Here is an 18,315-nt window from a genome sequence, read left to right on the forward strand (position 1 = left end):
GGTGAGAGTGATTTTGCCCCAGTGAGTAAAACGTGTACCTCTGGTGGGACTCGAACCCACAATCCCCGGTTTAGGAGACCGATGCCTTATCCATTAGGCCACAGAGGCTGACTGGCGTTAAGCTGGCGGGGTGCTCACTCAAATCAACACTTGCCAAGTGTACCCTTCCTGATGCGCTACTCTACGTGTGCAGAGAGTCAGGACGTCGCATGAGCCTTTCCTGTGTGCCTGTACATACTCAGACATATCGAAGTCCAGGCACCTACTTTCTGCTGGCAATTCTTATACCTGCCGTCTTAGGCTATTCCCTTTCTGAACTCCAAGTCCTGCACACAAGAGAGTTAAGTGACAATTCATATGGGTCATACTGTTTACCAACAAGTAATTTTAAAATAGCGTTTCCTCTCACAGCGCCATCACGCTTTGAAACACTTCCGCAGCTAACAGGTCGATTGATAATGGCCGTCGTTTCGTTTCAGGTTGTCAGTAAGTGCGTATTTTCATATCGTCGTCATACCTGTGATACCTGTAAGCACTCAGAAACGCCAACTTTCACAACTATTACACCCGTATGTGGTGAGAGTGATTCTGCCCCAGTGAGTAAAACGTGTACCTCTGGTGGGACTCGAACCCACAATCCCCGGTTTAGGAGACCGATGCCTTATCCATTAGGCCACAGAGGCTGACTGGCGTTAAGCTGGCGGGGTGCTCACTCAAATCAACACTTGCCAAGTGTACCCTTCCTGATGCGCTACTCTACGTGTGCAGAGAGTCAGGACGTCGCATGAGCCTTTCCTGTGTGCCTGTACATACTCAGACATATCGAAGTCCAGGCACCTACTTTCTGCTGGCAATTCTTATACCTGCCGTCTTAGGCTATTCCCTTTCTGAACTCCAAGTCCTGCACACAAGAGAGTTAAGTGACAATTCATATGGGTCATACTGTTTACCAACAAGTAATTTTAAAATAGCGTTTCCTCTCACAGCGCCATCACGTTTTGAAACACTTCCGCAGCTAACAGGTCGATTGATAATGGCCGTCGTTTGGTTTCAGGTTGTCAGTAAGTGCGTATTTTCATATCGTCGTCATACCTGTGATACCTGTAAGCACTCAGAAACGCCAACTTTCACAACTATTACACCTGTATGTGGTGAGAGTGATTCTGCCCCAGTGAGTAAAACGTGTACCTCTGGTGGGACTCGAACCCACAATCCCCGGTTTAGGAGACCGATGCCTTATCCATTAGGCCACAGAGGCTGACTGGCGTTAAGCTGGCGGGGTGCTCACTCAAATCAACACTTGCCAAGTGTACCCTTCCTGATGCGCTACTCTACGTGTGCAGAGAGTCAGGACGTCGCATGAGCCTTTCCTGTGTGCCTGTACATACTCAGACGTATCGAAGTCCAGGCACCTACTTTCTGCTGGCAATTCTTATACCTGCCGTCTTAGGCTATTCCCTTTCTGAACTCCAAGTCCTGCACACAAGAGAGTTAAGTGACAATTCATATGGGTCATACTGTTTACCAACAAGTAATTTTAAAATAGCGTTTCCTCTCACAGCGCCATCACGCTTTGAAACACTTCCGCAGCTAACAGGTCGATTGATAATGGCCGTCGTTTCGTTTCAGATTGTCAGTAAGTGCGTATTTTCATATCGTCGTCATACCTGTGATACCTGTAAGCACTCAGAAACGCCAACTTTCACAACTATTACACCTGTATGTGGTGAGAGTGATTTTGCCCCAGTGAGTAAAACGTGTACCTCTGGTGGGACTCGAACCCACAATCCCCGGTTTAGGAGACCGATGCCTTATCCATTAGGCCACAGAGGCTGACTGGCGTTAAGCTGGCGGGGTGCTCACTCAAATCAACACTTGCCAAGTGTACCCTTCCTGATGCGCTACTCTACGTGTGCAGAGAGTCAGGACGTCGCATGAGCCTTTCCTGTGTGCCTGTACATACTCAGACATATCGAAGTCCAGGCACCTACTTTCTGCTGGCAATTCTTATACCTGCCGTCTTAGGCTATTCCCTTTCTGAACTCCAAGTCCTGCACACAAGAGAGTTAAGTGACAATTCATATGGGTCATACTGTTTACCAACAAGTAATTTTAAAATAGCGTTTCCTCTCACAGCGCCATCACGCTTTGAAACACTTCCGCAGCTAACAGGTCGATTGATAATGGCCGTCGTTTCGTTTCAGGTTGTCAGTAAGTGCGTATTTTCATATCGTCGTCATACCTGTGATACCTGTAAGCACTCAGAAACGCCAACTTTCACAACTATTACACCTGTATGTGGTGAGAGTGATTCTGCCCCAGTGAGTAAAACGTGTACCTCTGGTGGGACTCGAACCCACAATCCCCGGTTTAGGAGACCGATGCCTTATCCATTAGGCCACATAGGCTGACTGGCGTTAAGCTGGCGGGGTGCTCACTCAAATCAACACTTGCCAAGTGTACCCTTCCTGATGCGCTACTCTACGTGTGCAGAGAGTCAGGACGTCGCATGAGCCTTTCCTGTGTGCCTGTACATACTCAGACATATCGAAGTCCAGGCACCTACTTTCTGCTGGCAATTCTTATACCTGCCGTCTTAGGCTATTCCCTTTCTGAACTCCAAGTCCTGCACACAAGAGAGTTAAGTGACAATTCATATGGGTCATACTGTTTACCAACAAGTAATTTTAAAATAGCGTTTCCTCTCACAGCGCCATCACGCTTTGAAACACTTCCGCAGCTAACAGGTCGATTGATAATGGCCGTCGTTTCGTTTCAGGTTGTCAGTAAGTGCGTATTTTCATATCGTCGTCATACCTGTGATACCTGTAAGCACTCAGAAACGCCAACTTTCACAACTATTACACCTGTATGTGGTGAGAGTGATTCTGCCCCAGTGAGTAAAACGTGTACCTCTGGTGGGACTCGAACCCACAATCCCCGGTTTAGGAGACCGATGCCTTATCCATTAGGCCACAGAGGCTGACTGGCGTTAAGCTGGCGGGGTGCTCACTCAAATCAACACTTGCCAAGTGTACCCTTCCTGATGCGCTACTCTACGTGTGCAGAGAGTCAGGACGTCGCATGAGCCTTTCCTGTGTGCCTGTACATACTCAGACATATCGAAGTCCAGGCACCTACTTTCTGCTGGCAATTCTTATACCTGCCGTCTTAGGCTATTCCCTTTCTGAACTCCAAGTCCTGCACACAAGAGAGTTAAGTGACAATTCATATGGGTCATACTGTTTACCAACAAGTAATTTTAAAATAGCGTTTCCTCTCACAGCGCCATCACGCTTTGAAACACTTCCGCAGCTAACAGGTCGATTGATAATGGCCGTCGTTTCGTTTCAGGTTGTCAGTAAGTGCGTATTTTCATATCGTCGTCATACCTGTGATACCTGTAAGCACTCAGAAACGCCAACTTTCACAACTATTACACCTGTATGTGGTGAGAGTGATTTTGCCCCAGTGAGTAAAACGTGTACCTCTGGTGGGACTCGAACCCACAATCCCCGGTTTAGGAGACCGATGCCTTATCCATTAGGCCACAGAGGCTGACTGGCGTTAAGCTGGCGGGGTGCTCACTCAAATCAACACTTGCCAAGTGTACCCTTCCTGATGCGCTACTCTACGTGTGCAGAGAGTCAGGACGTCGCATGAGCCTTTCCTGTGTGCCTGTACATACTCAGACATATCGAAGTCCAGGCACCTACTTTCTGCTGGCAATTCTTATACCTGCCGTCTTAGGCTATTCCCTTTCTGAACTCCAAGTCCTGCACACAAGAGAGTTAAGTGACAATTCATATGGGTCATACTGTTTACCAACAAGTAATTTTAAAATAGCGTTTCCTCTCACAGCGCCATCACGCTTTGAAACACTTCCGCAGCTAACAGGTCGATTGATAATGGCCGTCGTTTCGTTTCAGGTTGTCAGTAAGTGCGTATTTTCATATCGTCGTCATACCTGTGATACCTGTAAGCACTCAGAAACGCCAACTTTCACAACTATTACACCTGTATGTGGTGAGAGTGATTCTGCCCCAGTGAGTAAAACGTGTACCTCTGGTGGGACTCGAACCCACAATCCCCGGTTTAGGAGACCGATGCCTTATCCATTAGGCCACAGAGGCTGACTGGCGTTAAGCTGGCGGGGTGCTCACTCAAATCAACACTTGCCAAGTGTACCCTTCCTGATGCGCTACTCTACGTGTGCAGAGAGTCAGGACGTCGCATGAGCCTTTCCTGTGTGCCTGTACATACTCAGACATATCGAAGTCCAGGCACCTACTTTCTGCTGGCAATTCTTATACCTGCCGTCTTAGGCTATTCCCTTTCTGAACTCCAAGTCCTGCACACAAGAGAGTTAAGTGACAATTCATATGGGTCATACTGTTTACCAACAAGTAATTTTAAAATAGCGTTTCCTCTCACAGCGCCATCACGCTTTGAAACACTTCCGCAGCTAACAGGTCGATTGATAATGGCCGTCGTTTCGTTTCAGGTTGTCAGTAAGTGCGTATTTTCATATCGTCGTCATACCTGTGATACCTGTAAGCACTCAGAAACGCCAACTTTCACAACTATTACACCTGTATGTGGTGAGAGTGATTCTGCCCCAGTGAGTAAAACGTGTACCTCTGGTGGGACTCGAACCCACAATCCCCGGTTTAGGAGACCGATGCCTTACCCATTAGGCCACAGAGGCTGACTGGCGTTAAGCTGGCGGGGTGCTCACTCAAATCAACACTTGCCAAGTGTACCCTTCCTGATGCGCTACTCTACGTGTGCAGAGAGTCAGGACGTCGCATGAGCCTTTCCTGTGTGCCTGTACATACTCAGACATATCGAAGTCCAGGCACCTACTTTCTGCTGGCAATTCTTATACCTGCCGTCTTAGGCTATTCCCTTTCTGAACTCCAAGTCCTGCACACAAGAGAGTTAAGTGACAATTCATATGGGTCATACTGTTTACCAGCAAGTAATTTTAAAATAGCGTTTCCTCTCACAGCGCCATCACGCTTTGAAACACTTCCGCAGCTAACAGGTCGATTGATAATGGCCGTCGTTTCGTTTCAGGTTGTCAGTAAGTGCGTATTTTCATATCGTCGTCATACCTGTGATACCTGTAAGCACTCAGAAACGCCAACTTTCACAACTATTACACCTGTATGTGGTGAGAGTGATTTTGCCCCAGTGAGTAAAACGTGTACCTCTGGTGGGACTCGAACCCACAATCCCCGGTTTAGGAGACCGATGCCTTATCCATTAGGCCACAGAGGCTGACTGGCGTTAAGCTGGCGGGGTGCTCACTCAAATCAACACTTGCCAAGTGTACCCTTCCTGATGCGCTACTCTACGTGTGCAGAGAGTCAGGACGTCGCATGAGCCTTTCCTGTGTGCCTGTACATACTCAGACATATCGAAGTCCAGGCACCTACTTTCTGCTGGCAATTCTTATACCTGCCGTCTTAGGCTATTCCCTTTCTGAACTCCAAGTCCTGCACACAAGAGAGTTAAGTGACAATTCATATGGGTCATACTGTTTACCAACAAGTAATTTTAAAATAGCGTTTCCTCTCACAGCGCCATCACGCTTTGAAACACTTCCGCAGCTAACAGGTCGATTGATAATGGCCGTCGTTTCGTTTCAGGTTGTCAGTAAGTGCGTATTTTCATATCGTCGTCATACCTGTGATACCTGTAAGCACTCAGAAACGCCAACTTTCACAACTATTACACCCGTATGTGGTGAGAGTGATTCTGCCCCAGTGAGTAAAACGTGTACCTCTGGTGGGACTCGAACCCACAATCCCCGGTTTAGGAGACCGATGCCTTATCCATTAGGCCACAGAGGCTGACTGGCGTTAAGCTGGCGGGGTGCTCACTCAAATCAACACTTGCCAAGTGTACCCTTCCTGATGCGCTACTCTACGTGTGCAGAGAGTCAGGACGTCGCATGAGCCTTTCCTGTGTGCCTGTACATACTCAGACATATCGAAGTCCAGGCACCTACTTTCTGCTGGCAATTCTTATACCTGCCGTCTTAGGCTATTCCCTTTCTGAACTCCAAGTCCTGCACACAAGAGAGTTAAGTGACAATTCATATGGGTCATACTGTTTACCAACAAGTAATTTTAAAATAGCGTTTCCTCTCACAGCGCCATCACGCTTTGAAACACTTCCGCAGCTAACAGGTCGATTGATAATGGCCGTCGTTTCGTTTCAGGTTGTCAGTAAGTGCGTATTTTCATATCGTCGTCATACCTGTGATACCTGTAAGCACTCAGAAACGCCAACTTTCACAACTATTACACCTGTATGTGGTGAGAGTGATTTTGCCCCAGTGAGTAAAACGTGTACCTCTGGTGGGACTCGAACCCACAATCCCCGGTTTAGGAGACCGATGCCTTATCCATTAGGCCACAGAGGCTGACTGGCGTTAAGCTGGCGGGGTGCTCACTCAAATCAACACTTGCCAAGTGTACCCTTCCTGATGCGCTACTCTACGTGTGCAGAGAGTCAGGACGTCGCATGAGCCTTTCCTGTGTGCCTGTACATACTCAGACATATCGAAGTCCAGGCACCTACTTTCTGCTGGCAATTCTTATACCTGCCGTCTTAGGCTATTCCCTTTCTGAACTCCAAGTCCTGCACACAAGAGAGTTAAGTGACAATTCATATGGGTCATACTGTTTACCAACAAGTAATTTTAAAATAGCGTTTCCTCTCACAGCGCCATCACGCTTTGAAACACTTCCGCAGCTAACAGGTCGATTGATAATGGCCGTCGTTTCGTTTCAGGTTGTCAGTAAGTGCGTATTTTCATATCGTCGTCATACCTGTGATACCTGTAAGCACTCAGAAACGCCAACTTTCACAACTATTACACCTGTATGTGGTGAGAGTGATTTTGCCCCAGTGAGTAAAACGTGTACCTCTGGTGGGACTCGAACCCACAATCCCCGGTTTAGGAGACCGATGCCTTATCCATTAGGCCACAGAGGCTGACTGGCGTTAAGCTGGCGGGGTGCTCACTCAAATCAACACTTGCCAAGTGTACCCTTCCTGATGCGCTACTCTACGTGTGCAGAGAGTCAGGACGTCGCATGAGCCTTTCCTGTGTGCCTGTACATACTCAGACATATCGAAGTCCAGGCACCTACTTTCTGCTGGCAATTCTTATACCTGCCGTCTTAGGCTATTCCCTTTCTGAACTCCAAGTCCTGCACACAAGAGAGTTAAGTGACAATTCATATGGGTCATACTGTTTACCAACAAGTAATTTTAAAATAGCGTTTCCTCTCACAGCGCCATCACGCTTTGAAACACTTCCGCAGCTAACAGGTCGATTGATAATGGCCGTCGTTTCGTTTCAGGTTGTCAGTAAGTGCGTATTTTCATATCGTCGTCATACCTGTGATACCTGTAAGCACTCAGAAACGCCAACTTTCACAACTATTACACCTGTATGTGGTGAGAGTGATTCTGCCCCAGTGAGTAAAACGTGTACCTCTGGTGGGACTCGAACCCACAATCCCCGGTTTAGGAGACCGATGCCTTATCCATTAGGCCACAGAGGCTGACTGGCGTTAAGCTGGCGGGGTGCTCACTCAAATCAACACTTGCCAAGTGTACCCTTCCTGATGCGCTACTCTACGTGTGCAGAGAGTCAGGACGTCGCATGAGCCTTTCCTGTGTGCCTGTACATACTCAGACATATCGAAGTCCAGGCACCTACTTTCTGCTGGCAATTCTTATACCTGCCGTCTTAGGCTATTCCCTTTCTGAACTCCAAGTCCTGCACACAAGAGAGTTAAGTGACAATTCATATGGGTCATACTGTTTACCAACAAGTAATTTTAAAATAGCGTTTCCTCTCACAGCGCCATCACGCTTTGAAACACTTCCGCAGCTAACAGGTCGATTGATAATGGCCGTCGTTTCGTTTCAGGTTGTCAGTAAGTGCGTATTTTCATATCGTCGTCATACCTGTGATACCTGTAAGCACTCAGAAACGCCAACTTTCACAACTATTACACCTGTATGTGCTGAGAGTGATTTTGCCCCAGTGAGTAAAACGTGTACCTCTGGTGGGACTCGAACCCACAATCCCCGGTTTAAGAGACCGATGCCTTATCCATTAGGCCACAGAGGCTGACTGGCGTTAAGCTGGCGGGGTGCTCACTCAAATCAACACTTGCCAAGTGTACCCTTCCTGATGCGCTACTCTACGTGTGCAGAGAGTCAGGACGTCGCATGAGCCTTTCCTGTGTGCCTGTACATACTCAGACATATCGAAGTCCAGGCACCTACTTTCTGCTGGCAATTCTTATACCTGCCGTCTTAGGCTATTCCCTTTCTGAACTCCAAGTCCTGCACACAAGAGAGTTAAGTGACAATTCATATGGGTCATACTGTTTACCAACAAGTAATTTTAAAATAGCGTTTCCTCTCACAGCGCCATCACGCTTTGAAACACTTCCGCAGCTAACAGGTCGATTGATAATGGCCGTCGTTTCGTTTCAGGTTGTCAGTAAGTGCGTATTTTCATATCGTCGTCATACCTGTGATACCTGTAAGCACTCAGAAACGCCAACTTTCACAACTATTACACCTGTATGTGGTGAGAGTGATTCTGCCCCAGTGAGTAAAACGTGTACCTCTGGTGGGACTCGAACCCACAATCCCCGGTTTAGGAGACCGATGCCTTATCCATTAGGCCACAGAGGCTGACTGGCGTTAAGCTGGCGGGGTGCTCACTCAAATCAACACTTGCCAAGTGTACCCTTCCTGATGCGCTACTCTACGTGTGCAGAGAGTCAGGACGTCGCATGAGCCTTTCCTGTGTGCCTGTACATACTCAGACATATCGAAGTCCAGGCACCTACTTTCTGCTGGCAATTCTTATACCTGCCGTCTTAGGCTATTCCCTTTCTGAACTCCAAGTCCTGCACACAAGAGAGTTAAGTGACAATTCATATGGGTCATACTGTTTACCAACAAGTAATTTTAAAATAGCGTTTCCTCTCACAGCGCCATCACGCTTTGAAACACTTCCGCAGCTAACAGGTCGATTGATAATGGCCGTCGTTTCGTTTCAGGTTGTCAGTAAGTGCGTATTTTCATATCGTCGTCATACCTGTGATACCTGTAAGCACTCAGAAACGCCAACTTTCACAACTATTACACCTGTATGTGGTGAGAGTGATTTTGCCCCAGTGAGTAAAACGTGTACCTCTGGTGGGACTCGAACCCACAATTCCCGGTTTAGGAGACCGATGCCTTATCCATTAGGCCACAGAGGCTGACTGGCGTTAAGCTGGCGGGGTGCTCACTCAAATCAACACTTGCCAAGTGTACCCTTCCTGATGCGCTACTCTACGTGTGCAGAGAGTCAGGACGTCGCATGAGCCTTTCCTGTGTGCCTGTACATACTCAGACATATCGAAGTCCAGGCACCTACTTTCTGCTGGCAATTCTTATACCTGCCGTCTTAGGCTATTCCCTTTCTGAACTCCAAGTCCTGCACACAAGAGAGTTAAGTGACAATTCATATGGGTCATACTGTTTACCAACAAGTAATTTTAAAATAGCGTTTCCTCTCACAGCGCCATCACGCTTTGAAACACTTCCGCAGCTAACAGGTCGATTGATAATGGCCGTCGTTTCGTTTCAGGTTGTCAGTAAGTGCGTATTTTCATATCGTCGTCATACCTGTGATACCTGTAAGCACTCAGAAACGCCAACTTTCACAACTATTACACCTGTATGTGGTGAGAGTGATTCTGCCCCAGTGAGTAAAACGTGTACCTCTGGTGGGACTCGAACCCACAATCCCCGGTTTAGGAGACCGATGCCTTATCCATTAGGCCACAGAGGCTGACTGGCGTTAAGCTGGCGGGGTGCTCACTCAAATCAACACTTGCCAAGTGTACCCTTCCTGATGCGCTACTCTACGTGTGCAGAGAGTCAGGACGTCGCATGAGCCTTTCCTGTGTGCCTGTACATACTCAGACATATCGAAGTCCAGGCACCTACTTTCTGCTGGCAATTCTTATACCTGCCGTCTTAGGCTATTCCCTTTCTGAACTCCAAGTCCTGCACACAAGAGAGTTAAGTGACAATTCATATGGGTCATACTGTTTACCAACAAGTAATTTTAAAATAGCGTTTCCTCTCACAGCGCCATCACGCTTTGAAACACTTCCGCAGCTAACAGGTCGATTGATAATGGCCGTCGTTTCGTTTCAGGTTGTCAGTAAGTGCGTATTTTCATATCGTCGTCATACCTGTGATACCTGTAAGCACTCAGAAACGCCAACTTTCACAACTATTACACCTGTATGTGGTGAGAGTGATTTTGCCCCAGTGAGTAAAACGTGTACCTCTGGTGGGACTCGAACCCACAATCCCCGGTTTAGGAGACCGATGCCTTATCCATTAGGCCACAGAGGCTGACTGGCGTTAAGCTGGCGGGGTGCTCACTCAAATCAACACTTGCCAAGTGTACCCTTCCTGATGCGCTACTCTACGTGTGCAGAGAGTCAGGACGTCGCATGAGCCTTTCCTGTGTGCCTGTACATACTCAGACATATCGAAGTCCAGGCACCTACTTTCTGCTGGCAATTCTTATACCTGCCGTCTTAGGCTATTCCCTTTCTGAACTCCAAGTCCTGCACACAAGAGAGTTAAGTGACAATTCATATGGGTCATACTGTTTACCAACAAGTAATTTTAAAATAGCGTTTCCTCTCACAGCGCCATCACGCTTTGAAACACTTCCGCAGCTAACAGGTCGATTGATAATGGCCGTCGTTTCGTTTCAGGTTGTCAGTAAGTGCGTATTTTCATATCGTCGTCATACCTGTGATACCTGTAAGCACACAGAAACGCCAACTTTCACAACTATTACACCTGTATGTGGTGAGAGTGATTTTGCCCCAGTGAGTAAAACGTGTACCTCTGGTGGGACTCGAACCCACAATCCCCGGTTTAGGAGACCGATGCCTTATCCATTAGGCCACAGAGGCTGACTGGCGTTAAGCTGGCGGGGTGCTCACTCAAATCAACACTTGCCAAGTGTACCCTTCCTGATGCGCTACTCTACGTGTGCAGAGAGTCAGGACGTCGCATGAGCCTTTCCTGTGTGCCTGTACATACTCAGACATATCGAAGTCCAGGCACCTACTTTCTGCTGGCAATTCTTATACCTGCCGTCTTAGGCTATTCCCTTTCTGAACTCCAAGTCCTGCACACAAGAGAGTTAAGTGACAATTCATATGGGTCATACTGTTTACCAACAAGTAATTTTAAAATAGCGTTTCCTCTCACAGCGCCATCACGCTTTGAAACACTTCCGCAGCTAACAGGTCGATTGATAATGGCCGTCGTTTCGTTTCAGGTTGTCAGTAAGTGCGTATTTTCATATCGTCGTCATACCTGTGATACCTGTAAGCACTCAGAAACGCCAACTTTCACAACTATTACACCTGTATGTGGTGAGAGTGATTCTGCCCCAGTGAGTAAAACGTGTACCTCTGGTGGGACTCGAACCCACAATCCCCGGTTTAGGAGACCGATGCCTTATCCATTAGGCCACAGAGGCTGACTGGCGTTAAGCTGGCGGGGTGCTCACTCAAATCAACACTTGCCAAGTGTACCCTTCCTGATGCGCTACTCTACGTGTGCAGAGAGTCAGGACGTCGCATGAGCCTTTCCTGTGTGCCTGTACATACTCAGACATATCGAAGTCCAGGCACCTACTTTCTGCTGGCAATTCTTATACCTGCCGTCTTAGGCTATTCCCTTTCTGAACTCCAAGTCCTGCACACAAGAGAGTTAAGTGACAATTCATATGGGTCATACTGTTTACCAACAAGTAATTTTAAAATAGCGTTTCCTCTCACAGCGCCATCACGCTTTGAAACACTTCCGCAGCTAACAGGTCGATTGATAATGGCCGTCGTTTCGTTTCAGGTTGTCAGTAAGTGCGTATTTTCATATCGTCGTCATACCTGTGATACCTGTAAGCACTCAGAAACGCCAACTTTCACAACTATTACACCTGTATGTGGTGAGAGTGATTCTGCCCCAGTGAGTAAAACGTGTACCTCTGGTGGGACTCGAACCCACAATCCCCGGTTTAGGAGACCGATGCCTTATCCATTAGGCCACAGAGGCTGACTGGCGTTAAGCTGGCGGGGTGCTCACTCAAATCAACACTTGCCAAGTGTACCCTTCCTGATGCGCTACTCTACGTGTGCAGAGAGTCAGGACGTCGCATGAGCCTTTCCTGTGTGCCTGTACATACTCAGACATATCGAAGTCCAGGCACCTACTTTCTGCTGGCAATTCTTATACCTGCCGTCTTAGGCTATTCCCTTTCTGAACTCCAAGTCCTGCACACAAGAGAGTTAAGTGACAATTCATATGGGTCATACTGTTTACCAACAAGTAATTTTAAAATAGCGTTTCCTCTCACAGCGCCATCACGCTTTGAAACACTTCCGCAGCTAACAGGTCGATTGATAATGGCCGTCGTTTCGTTTCAGGTTGTCAGTAAGTGCGTATTTTCATATCGTCGTCATACCTGTGATACCTGTAAGCACTCAGAAACGCCAACTTTCACAACTATTACACCTGTATGTGGTGAGAGTGATTCTGCCCCAGTGAGTAAAACGTGTACCTCTGGTGGGACTCGAACCCACAATCCCCGGTTTAGGAGACCGATGCCTTATCCATTAGGCCACAGAGGCTGACTGGCGTTAAGCTGGCGGGGTGCTCACTCAAATCAACACTTGCCAAGTGTACCCTTCCTGATGCGCTACTCTACGTGTGCAGAGAGTCAGGACGTCGCATGAGCCTTTCCTGTGTGCCTGTACATACTCAGACATATCGAAGTCCAGGCACCTACTTTCTGCTGGCAATTCTTATACCTGCCGTCTTAGGCTATTCCCTTTCTGAACTCCAAGTCCTGCACACAAGAGAGTTAAGTGACAATTCATATGGGTCATACTGTTTACCAACAAGTAATTTTAAAATAGCGTTTCCTCTCACAGCGCCATCACGCTTTGAAACACTTCCGCAGCTAACAGGTCGATTGATAATGGCCGTCGTTTCGTTTCAGGTTGTCAGTAAGTGCGTATTTTCATATCGTCGTCATACCTGTGATACCTGTAAGCACTCAGAAACGCCAACTTTCACAACTATTACACCTGTATGTGGTGAGAGTGATTTTGCCCCAGTGAGTAAAACGTGTACCTCTGGTGGGACTCGAACCCACAATCCCCGGTTTAGGAGACCGATGCCTTATCCATTAGGCCACAGAGGCTGACTGGCGTTAAGCTGGCGGGGTGCTCACTCAAATCAACACTTGCCAAGTGTACCCTTCCTGATGCGCTACTCTACGTGTGCAGAGAGTCAGGACGTCGCATGAGCCTTTCCTGTGTGCCTGTACATACTCAGACATATCGAAGTCCAGGCACCTACTTTCTGCTGGCAATTCTTATACCTGCCGTCTTAGGCTATTCCCTTTCTGAACTCCAAGTCCTGCACACAAGAGAGTTAAGTGACAATTCATATGGGTCATACTGTTTACCAACAAGTAATTTTAAAATAGCGTTTCCTCTCACAGCGCCATCACGCTTTGAAACACTTCCGCAGCTAACAGGTCGATTGATAATGGCCGTCGTTTCGTTTCAGGTTGTCAGTAAGTGCGTATTTTCATATCGTCGTCATACCTGTGATACCTGTAAGCACTCAGAAACGCCAACTTTCACAACTATTACACCTGTATGTGGTGAGAGTGATTCTGCCCCAGTGAGTAAAACGTGTACCTCTGGTGGGACTCGAACCCACAATCCCCGGTTTAGGAGACCGATGCCTTATCCATTAGGCCACAGAGGCTGACTGGCGTTAAGCTGGCGGGGTGCTCACTCAAATCAACACTTGCCAAGTGTACCCTTCCTGATGCGCTACTCTACGTGTGCAGAGAGTCAGGACGTCGCATGAGCCTTTCCTGTGTGCCTGTACATACTCAGACATATCGAAGTCCAGGCACCTACTTTCTGCTGGCAATTCTTATACCTGCCGTCTTAGGCTATTCCCTTTCTGAACTCCAAGTCCTGCACACAAGAGAGTTAAGTGACAATTCATATGGGTCATACTGTTTACCAACAAGTAATTTTAAAATAGCGTTTCCTCTCACAGCGCCATCACGCTTTGAAACACTTCCGCAGCTAACAGGTCGATTGATAATGGCCGTCGTTTCGTTTCAGGTTGTCAGTAAGTGCGTATTTTCATATCGTCGTCATACCTGTGATACCTGTAAGCACTCAGAAACGCCAACTTTCACAACTATTACACCTGTATGTGGTGAGAGTGATTTTGCCCCAGTGAGTAAAACGTGTACCTCTGGTGGGACTCGAACCCACAATCCCCGGTTTAGGAGACCGATGCCTTATCCATTAGGCCACAGAGGCTGACTGGCGTTAAGCTGGCGGGGTGCTCACTCAAATCAACACTTGCCAAGTGTACCCTTCCTGATGCGCTACTCTACGTGTGCAGAGAGTCAGGACGTCGCATGAGCCTTTCCTGTGTGCCTGTACATACTCAGACATATCGAAGTCCAGGCACCTACTTTCTGCTGGCAATTCTTATACCTGCCGTCTTAGGCTATTCCCTTTCTGAACTCCAAGTCCTGCACACAAGAGAGTTAAGTGACAATTCATATGGGTCATACTGTTTACCAACAAGTAATTTTAAAATAGCGTTTCCTCTCACAGCGCCATCACGCTTTGAAACACTTCCGCAGCTAACAGGTCGATTGATAATGGCCGTCGTTTCGTTTCAGGTTGTCAGTAAGTGCGTATTTCCATATCGTCGTCATACCTGTGATACCTGTAAGCACTCAGAAACGCCAACTTTCACAACTATTACACCTGTATGTGGTGAGAGTGATTTTGCCCCAGTGAGTAAAACGTGTACCTCTGGTGGGACTCGAACCCACAATCCCCGGTTTAGGAGACCGATGCCTTATCCATTAGGCCACAGAGGCTGACTGGCGTTAAGCTGGCGGGGTGCTCACTCAAATCAACACTTGCCAAGTGTACCCTTCCTGATGCGCTACTCTACGTGTGCAGAGAGTCAGGACGTCGCATGAGCCTTTCCTGTGTGCCTGTACATACTCAGACATATCGAAGTCCAGGCACCTACTTTCTGCTGGCAATTCTTATACCTGCCGTCTTAGGCTATTCCCTTTCTGAACTCCAAGTCCTGCACACAAGAGAGTTAAGTGACAATTCATATGGGTCATACTGTTTACCAACAAGTAATTTTAAAATAGCGTTTCCTCTCACAGCGCCATCACGCTTTGAAACACTTCCGCAGCTAACAGGTCGATTGATAATGGCCGTCGTTTCGTTTCAGGTTGTCAGTAAGTGCGTATTTTCATATCGTCGTCATACCTGTGATACCTGTAAGCACTCAGAAACGCCAACTTTCACAACTATTACACCTGTATGTGGTGAGAGTGATTCTGCCCCAGTGAGTAAAACGTGTACCTCTGGTGGGACTCGAACCCACAATCCCCGGTTTAGGAGACCGATGCCTTATCCATTAGGCCACAGAGGCTGACTGGCGTTAAGCTGGCGGGGTGCTCACTCAAATCAACACTTGCCAAGTGTACCCTTCCTGATGCGCTACTCTACGTGTGCAGAGAGTCAGGACGTCGCATGAGCCTTTCCTGTGTGCCTGTACATACTCAGACATATCGAAGTCCAGGCACCTACTTTCTGCTGGCAATTCTTATACCTGCCGTCTTAGGCTATTCCCTTTCTGAACTCCAAGTCCTGCACACAAGAGAGTTAAGTGACAATTCATATGGGTCATACTGTTTACCAACAAGTAATTTTAAAATAGCGTTTCCTCTCACAGCGCCATCACGCTTTGAAACACTTCCGCAGCTAACAGGTCGATTGATAATGGCCGTCGTTTCGTTTCAGGTTGTCAGTAAGTGCGTATTTTCATATCGTCGTCATACCTGTGATACCTGTAAGCACTCAGAAACGCCAACTTTCACAACTATTACACCTGTATGTGGTGAGAGTGATTTTGCCCCAGTGAGTAAAACGTGTACCTCTGGTGGGACTCGAACCCACAATCCCCGGTTTAGGAGACCGATGCCTTATCCATTAGGCCACAGAGGCTGACTGGCGTTAAGCTGGCGGGGTGCTCACTCAAATCAACACTTGCCAAGTGTACCCTTCCTGATGCGCTACTCTACGTGTGCAGAGAGTCAGGACGTCGCATGAGCCTTTCCTGTGTGCCTGTACATACTCAGACATATCGAAGTCCAGGCACCTACTTTCTGCTGGCAATTCTTATACCTGCCGTCTTAGGCTATTCCCTTTCTGAACTCCAAGTCCTGCACACAAGAGAGTTAAGTGACAATTCATATGGGTCATACTGTTTACCAACAAGTAATTTTAAAATAGCGTTTCCTCTCACAGCGCCATCACGCTTTGAAACACTTCCGCAGCTAACAGGTCGATTGATAATGGCCGTCGTTTCGTTTCAGGTTGTCAGTAAGTGCGTATTTTCATATCGTCGTCATACCTGTGATACCTGTAAGCACTCAGAAACGCCAACTTTCACAACTATTACACCTGTATGTGGTGAGAGTGATTTTGCCCCAGTGAGTAAAACGTGTACCTCTGGTGGGACTCGAACCCACAATCCCCGGTTTAGGAGACCGATGCCTTATCCATTAGGCCACAGAGGCTGACTGGCGTTAAGCTGGCGGGGTGCTCACTCAAATCAACACTTGCCAAGTGTACCCTTCCTGATGCGCTACTCTACGTGTGCAGAGAGTCAGGACGTCGCATGAGCCTTTCCTGTGTGCCTGTACATACTCAGACATATCGAAGTCCAGGCACCTACTTTCTGCTGGCAATTCTTATACCTGCCGTCTTAGGCTATTCCCTTTCTGAACTCCAAGTCCTGCACACAAGAGAGTTAAGTGACAATTCATATGGGTCATACTGTTTACCAACAAGTAATTTTAAAATAGCGTTTCCTCTCACAGCGCCATCACGCTTTGAAACACTTCCGCAGCTAACAGGTCGATTGATAATGGCCGTCGTTTCGTTTCAGGTTGTCAGTAAGTGCGTATTTTCATATCGTCGTCATACCTGTGATACCTGTAAGCACTCAGAAACGCCAACTTTCACAACTATTACACCTGTATGTGGTGAGAGTGATTCTGCCCCAGTGAGTAAAACGTGTACCTCTGGTGGGACTCGAACCCACAATCCCCGGTTTAGGAGACCGATGCCTTATCCATTAGGCCACAGAGGCTGACTGGCGTTAAGCTGGCGGGGTGCTCACTCAAATCAACACTTGCCAAGTGTACCCTTCCTGATGCGCTACTCTACGTGTGCAGAGAGTCAGGACGTCGCATGAGCCTTTCCTGTGTGCCTGTACATACTCAGACATATCGAAGTCCAGGCACCTACTTTCTGCTGGCAATTCTTATACCTGCCGTCTTAGGCTATTCCCTTTCTGAACTCCAAGTCCTGCACACAAGAGAGTTAAGTGACAATTCATATGGGTCATACTGTTTACCAACAAGTAATTTTAAAATAGCGTTTCCTCTCACAGCGCCATCACGCTTTGAAACACTTCCGCAGCTAACAGGTCGATTGATAATGGCCGTCGTTTCGTTTCAGGTTGTCAGTAAGTGCGTATTTTCATATCGTCGTCATACCTGTGATACCTGTAAGCACTCAGAAACGCCAACTTTCACAACTATTACACCTGTATGTGGTGAGAGTGATTCTGCCCCAGTGAGTAAAACGTGTACCTCTGGTGGGACTCGAACCCACAATCCCCGGTTTAGGAGACCGATGCCTTATCCATTAGGCCACAGAGGCTGACTGGCGTTAAGCTGGCGGGGTGCTCACTCAAATCAACACTTGCCAAGTGTACCCTTCCTGATGCGCTACTCTACGTGTGCAGAGAGTCAGGACGTCGCATGAGCCTTTCCTGTGTGCCTGTACATACTCAGACATATCGAAGTCCAGGCACCTACTTTCTGCTGGCAATTCTTATACCTGCCGTCTTAGGCTATTCCCTTTCTGAACTCCAAGTCCTGCACACAAGAGAGTTAAGTGACAATTCATATGGGTCATACTGTTTACCAACAAGTAATTTTAAAATAGCGTTTCCTCTCACAGCGCCATCACGCTTTGAAACACTTCCGCAGCTAACAGGTCGATTGATAATGGCCGTCGTTTCGTTTCAGGTTGTCAGTAA

The 18,315-nt window shown here is 47.6% G+C and overlaps 32 non-coding genes across 32 annotated transcripts; all 32 read right to left on the reverse strand.

Annotated features, from left to right (window-relative positions):
- Window positions 1-35: 35 nt before the first annotated feature.
- Trnar-ccu (transfer RNA arginine (anticodon CCU)) lies at window positions 36-108 on the reverse strand. Its single transcript has one exon. It is a non-coding gene; the product is annotated as a tRNA-Arg (tRNA).
- Window positions 109-610: 502 nt separating this feature from the next.
- Trnar-ccu (transfer RNA arginine (anticodon CCU)) lies at window positions 611-683 on the reverse strand. The gene has a single exon. It is a non-coding gene; the product is annotated as a tRNA-Arg (tRNA).
- Window positions 684-1,185: 502 nt separating this feature from the next.
- Trnar-ccu (transfer RNA arginine (anticodon CCU)) lies at window positions 1,186-1,258 on the reverse strand. The gene has a single exon. It is a non-coding gene; the product is annotated as a tRNA-Arg (tRNA).
- Window positions 1,259-1,760: 502 nt separating this feature from the next.
- On the reverse strand, window positions 1,761-1,833 carry Trnar-ccu (transfer RNA arginine (anticodon CCU)). The gene has a single exon. It is a non-coding gene; the product is annotated as a tRNA-Arg (tRNA).
- Window positions 1,834-2,335: 502 nt separating this feature from the next.
- Window positions 2,336-2,408, reverse strand: Trnar-ccu (transfer RNA arginine (anticodon CCU)). The gene has a single exon. It is a non-coding gene; the product is annotated as a tRNA-Arg (tRNA).
- Window positions 2,409-2,910: 502 nt separating this feature from the next.
- Window positions 2,911-2,983, reverse strand: Trnar-ccu (transfer RNA arginine (anticodon CCU)). The gene has a single exon. It is a non-coding gene; the product is annotated as a tRNA-Arg (tRNA).
- A 502-nt stretch (window positions 2,984-3,485) lies between these two features.
- Trnar-ccu (transfer RNA arginine (anticodon CCU)) lies at window positions 3,486-3,558 on the reverse strand. The gene has a single exon. It is a non-coding gene; the product is annotated as a tRNA-Arg (tRNA).
- Window positions 3,559-4,060: 502 nt separating this feature from the next.
- Trnar-ccu (transfer RNA arginine (anticodon CCU)) lies at window positions 4,061-4,133 on the reverse strand. The gene has a single exon. It is a non-coding gene; the product is annotated as a tRNA-Arg (tRNA).
- Window positions 4,134-4,635: 502 nt separating this feature from the next.
- Window positions 4,636-4,708, reverse strand: Trnar-ccu (transfer RNA arginine (anticodon CCU)). The gene has a single exon. It is a non-coding gene; the product is annotated as a tRNA-Arg (tRNA).
- A 502-nt stretch (window positions 4,709-5,210) lies between these two features.
- Window positions 5,211-5,283, reverse strand: Trnar-ccu (transfer RNA arginine (anticodon CCU)). The gene has a single exon. It is a non-coding gene; the product is annotated as a tRNA-Arg (tRNA).
- Window positions 5,284-5,785: 502 nt separating this feature from the next.
- On the reverse strand, window positions 5,786-5,858 carry Trnar-ccu (transfer RNA arginine (anticodon CCU)). Its single transcript has one exon. It is a non-coding gene; the product is annotated as a tRNA-Arg (tRNA).
- Window positions 5,859-6,360: 502 nt separating this feature from the next.
- Trnar-ccu (transfer RNA arginine (anticodon CCU)) lies at window positions 6,361-6,433 on the reverse strand. Its single transcript has one exon. It is a non-coding gene; the product is annotated as a tRNA-Arg (tRNA).
- Window positions 6,434-6,935: 502 nt separating this feature from the next.
- Trnar-ccu (transfer RNA arginine (anticodon CCU)) lies at window positions 6,936-7,008 on the reverse strand. Its single transcript has one exon. It is a non-coding gene; the product is annotated as a tRNA-Arg (tRNA).
- A 502-nt stretch (window positions 7,009-7,510) lies between these two features.
- Window positions 7,511-7,583, reverse strand: Trnar-ccu (transfer RNA arginine (anticodon CCU)). The gene has a single exon. It is a non-coding gene; the product is annotated as a tRNA-Arg (tRNA).
- A 502-nt stretch (window positions 7,584-8,085) lies between these two features.
- On the reverse strand, window positions 8,086-8,158 carry Trnak-cuu (transfer RNA lysine (anticodon CUU)). The gene has a single exon. It is a non-coding gene; the product is annotated as a tRNA-Lys (tRNA).
- Window positions 8,159-8,660: 502 nt separating this feature from the next.
- Window positions 8,661-8,733, reverse strand: Trnar-ccu (transfer RNA arginine (anticodon CCU)). The gene has a single exon. It is a non-coding gene; the product is annotated as a tRNA-Arg (tRNA).
- Window positions 8,734-9,235: 502 nt separating this feature from the next.
- Window positions 9,236-9,308, reverse strand: Trnar-ccu (transfer RNA arginine (anticodon CCU)). The gene has a single exon. It is a non-coding gene; the product is annotated as a tRNA-Arg (tRNA).
- A 502-nt stretch (window positions 9,309-9,810) lies between these two features.
- Window positions 9,811-9,883, reverse strand: Trnar-ccu (transfer RNA arginine (anticodon CCU)). Its single transcript has one exon. It is a non-coding gene; the product is annotated as a tRNA-Arg (tRNA).
- Window positions 9,884-10,385: 502 nt separating this feature from the next.
- Trnar-ccu (transfer RNA arginine (anticodon CCU)) lies at window positions 10,386-10,458 on the reverse strand. Its single transcript has one exon. It is a non-coding gene; the product is annotated as a tRNA-Arg (tRNA).
- A 502-nt stretch (window positions 10,459-10,960) lies between these two features.
- Trnar-ccu (transfer RNA arginine (anticodon CCU)) lies at window positions 10,961-11,033 on the reverse strand. The gene has a single exon. It is a non-coding gene; the product is annotated as a tRNA-Arg (tRNA).
- A 502-nt stretch (window positions 11,034-11,535) lies between these two features.
- Trnar-ccu (transfer RNA arginine (anticodon CCU)) lies at window positions 11,536-11,608 on the reverse strand. Its single transcript has one exon. It is a non-coding gene; the product is annotated as a tRNA-Arg (tRNA).
- Window positions 11,609-12,110: 502 nt separating this feature from the next.
- Window positions 12,111-12,183, reverse strand: Trnar-ccu (transfer RNA arginine (anticodon CCU)). Its single transcript has one exon. It is a non-coding gene; the product is annotated as a tRNA-Arg (tRNA).
- A 502-nt stretch (window positions 12,184-12,685) lies between these two features.
- Window positions 12,686-12,758, reverse strand: Trnar-ccu (transfer RNA arginine (anticodon CCU)). Its single transcript has one exon. It is a non-coding gene; the product is annotated as a tRNA-Arg (tRNA).
- Window positions 12,759-13,260: 502 nt separating this feature from the next.
- Window positions 13,261-13,333, reverse strand: Trnar-ccu (transfer RNA arginine (anticodon CCU)). The gene has a single exon. It is a non-coding gene; the product is annotated as a tRNA-Arg (tRNA).
- Window positions 13,334-13,835: 502 nt separating this feature from the next.
- Trnar-ccu (transfer RNA arginine (anticodon CCU)) lies at window positions 13,836-13,908 on the reverse strand. The gene has a single exon. It is a non-coding gene; the product is annotated as a tRNA-Arg (tRNA).
- A 502-nt stretch (window positions 13,909-14,410) lies between these two features.
- Trnar-ccu (transfer RNA arginine (anticodon CCU)) lies at window positions 14,411-14,483 on the reverse strand. Its single transcript has one exon. It is a non-coding gene; the product is annotated as a tRNA-Arg (tRNA).
- Window positions 14,484-14,985: 502 nt separating this feature from the next.
- Trnar-ccu (transfer RNA arginine (anticodon CCU)) lies at window positions 14,986-15,058 on the reverse strand. The gene has a single exon. It is a non-coding gene; the product is annotated as a tRNA-Arg (tRNA).
- Window positions 15,059-15,560: 502 nt separating this feature from the next.
- Trnar-ccu (transfer RNA arginine (anticodon CCU)) lies at window positions 15,561-15,633 on the reverse strand. The gene has a single exon. It is a non-coding gene; the product is annotated as a tRNA-Arg (tRNA).
- A 502-nt stretch (window positions 15,634-16,135) lies between these two features.
- On the reverse strand, window positions 16,136-16,208 carry Trnar-ccu (transfer RNA arginine (anticodon CCU)). The gene has a single exon. It is a non-coding gene; the product is annotated as a tRNA-Arg (tRNA).
- Window positions 16,209-16,710: 502 nt separating this feature from the next.
- Trnar-ccu (transfer RNA arginine (anticodon CCU)) lies at window positions 16,711-16,783 on the reverse strand. Its single transcript has one exon. It is a non-coding gene; the product is annotated as a tRNA-Arg (tRNA).
- Window positions 16,784-17,285: 502 nt separating this feature from the next.
- Trnar-ccu (transfer RNA arginine (anticodon CCU)) lies at window positions 17,286-17,358 on the reverse strand. Its single transcript has one exon. It is a non-coding gene; the product is annotated as a tRNA-Arg (tRNA).
- A 502-nt stretch (window positions 17,359-17,860) lies between these two features.
- Window positions 17,861-17,933, reverse strand: Trnar-ccu (transfer RNA arginine (anticodon CCU)). Its single transcript has one exon. It is a non-coding gene; the product is annotated as a tRNA-Arg (tRNA).
- Between the last annotated feature and the right edge of the window lie 382 nt (window positions 17,934-18,315).

Source organism: Schistocerca cancellata, chromosome 1, assembly GCF_023864275.1.
Source record: "Schistocerca cancellata isolate TAMUIC-IGC-003103 chromosome 1, iqSchCanc2.1, whole genome shotgun sequence".
Lineage (NCBI taxonomy): Eukaryota > Metazoa > Arthropoda > Insecta > Orthoptera > Acrididae > Schistocerca > Schistocerca cancellata.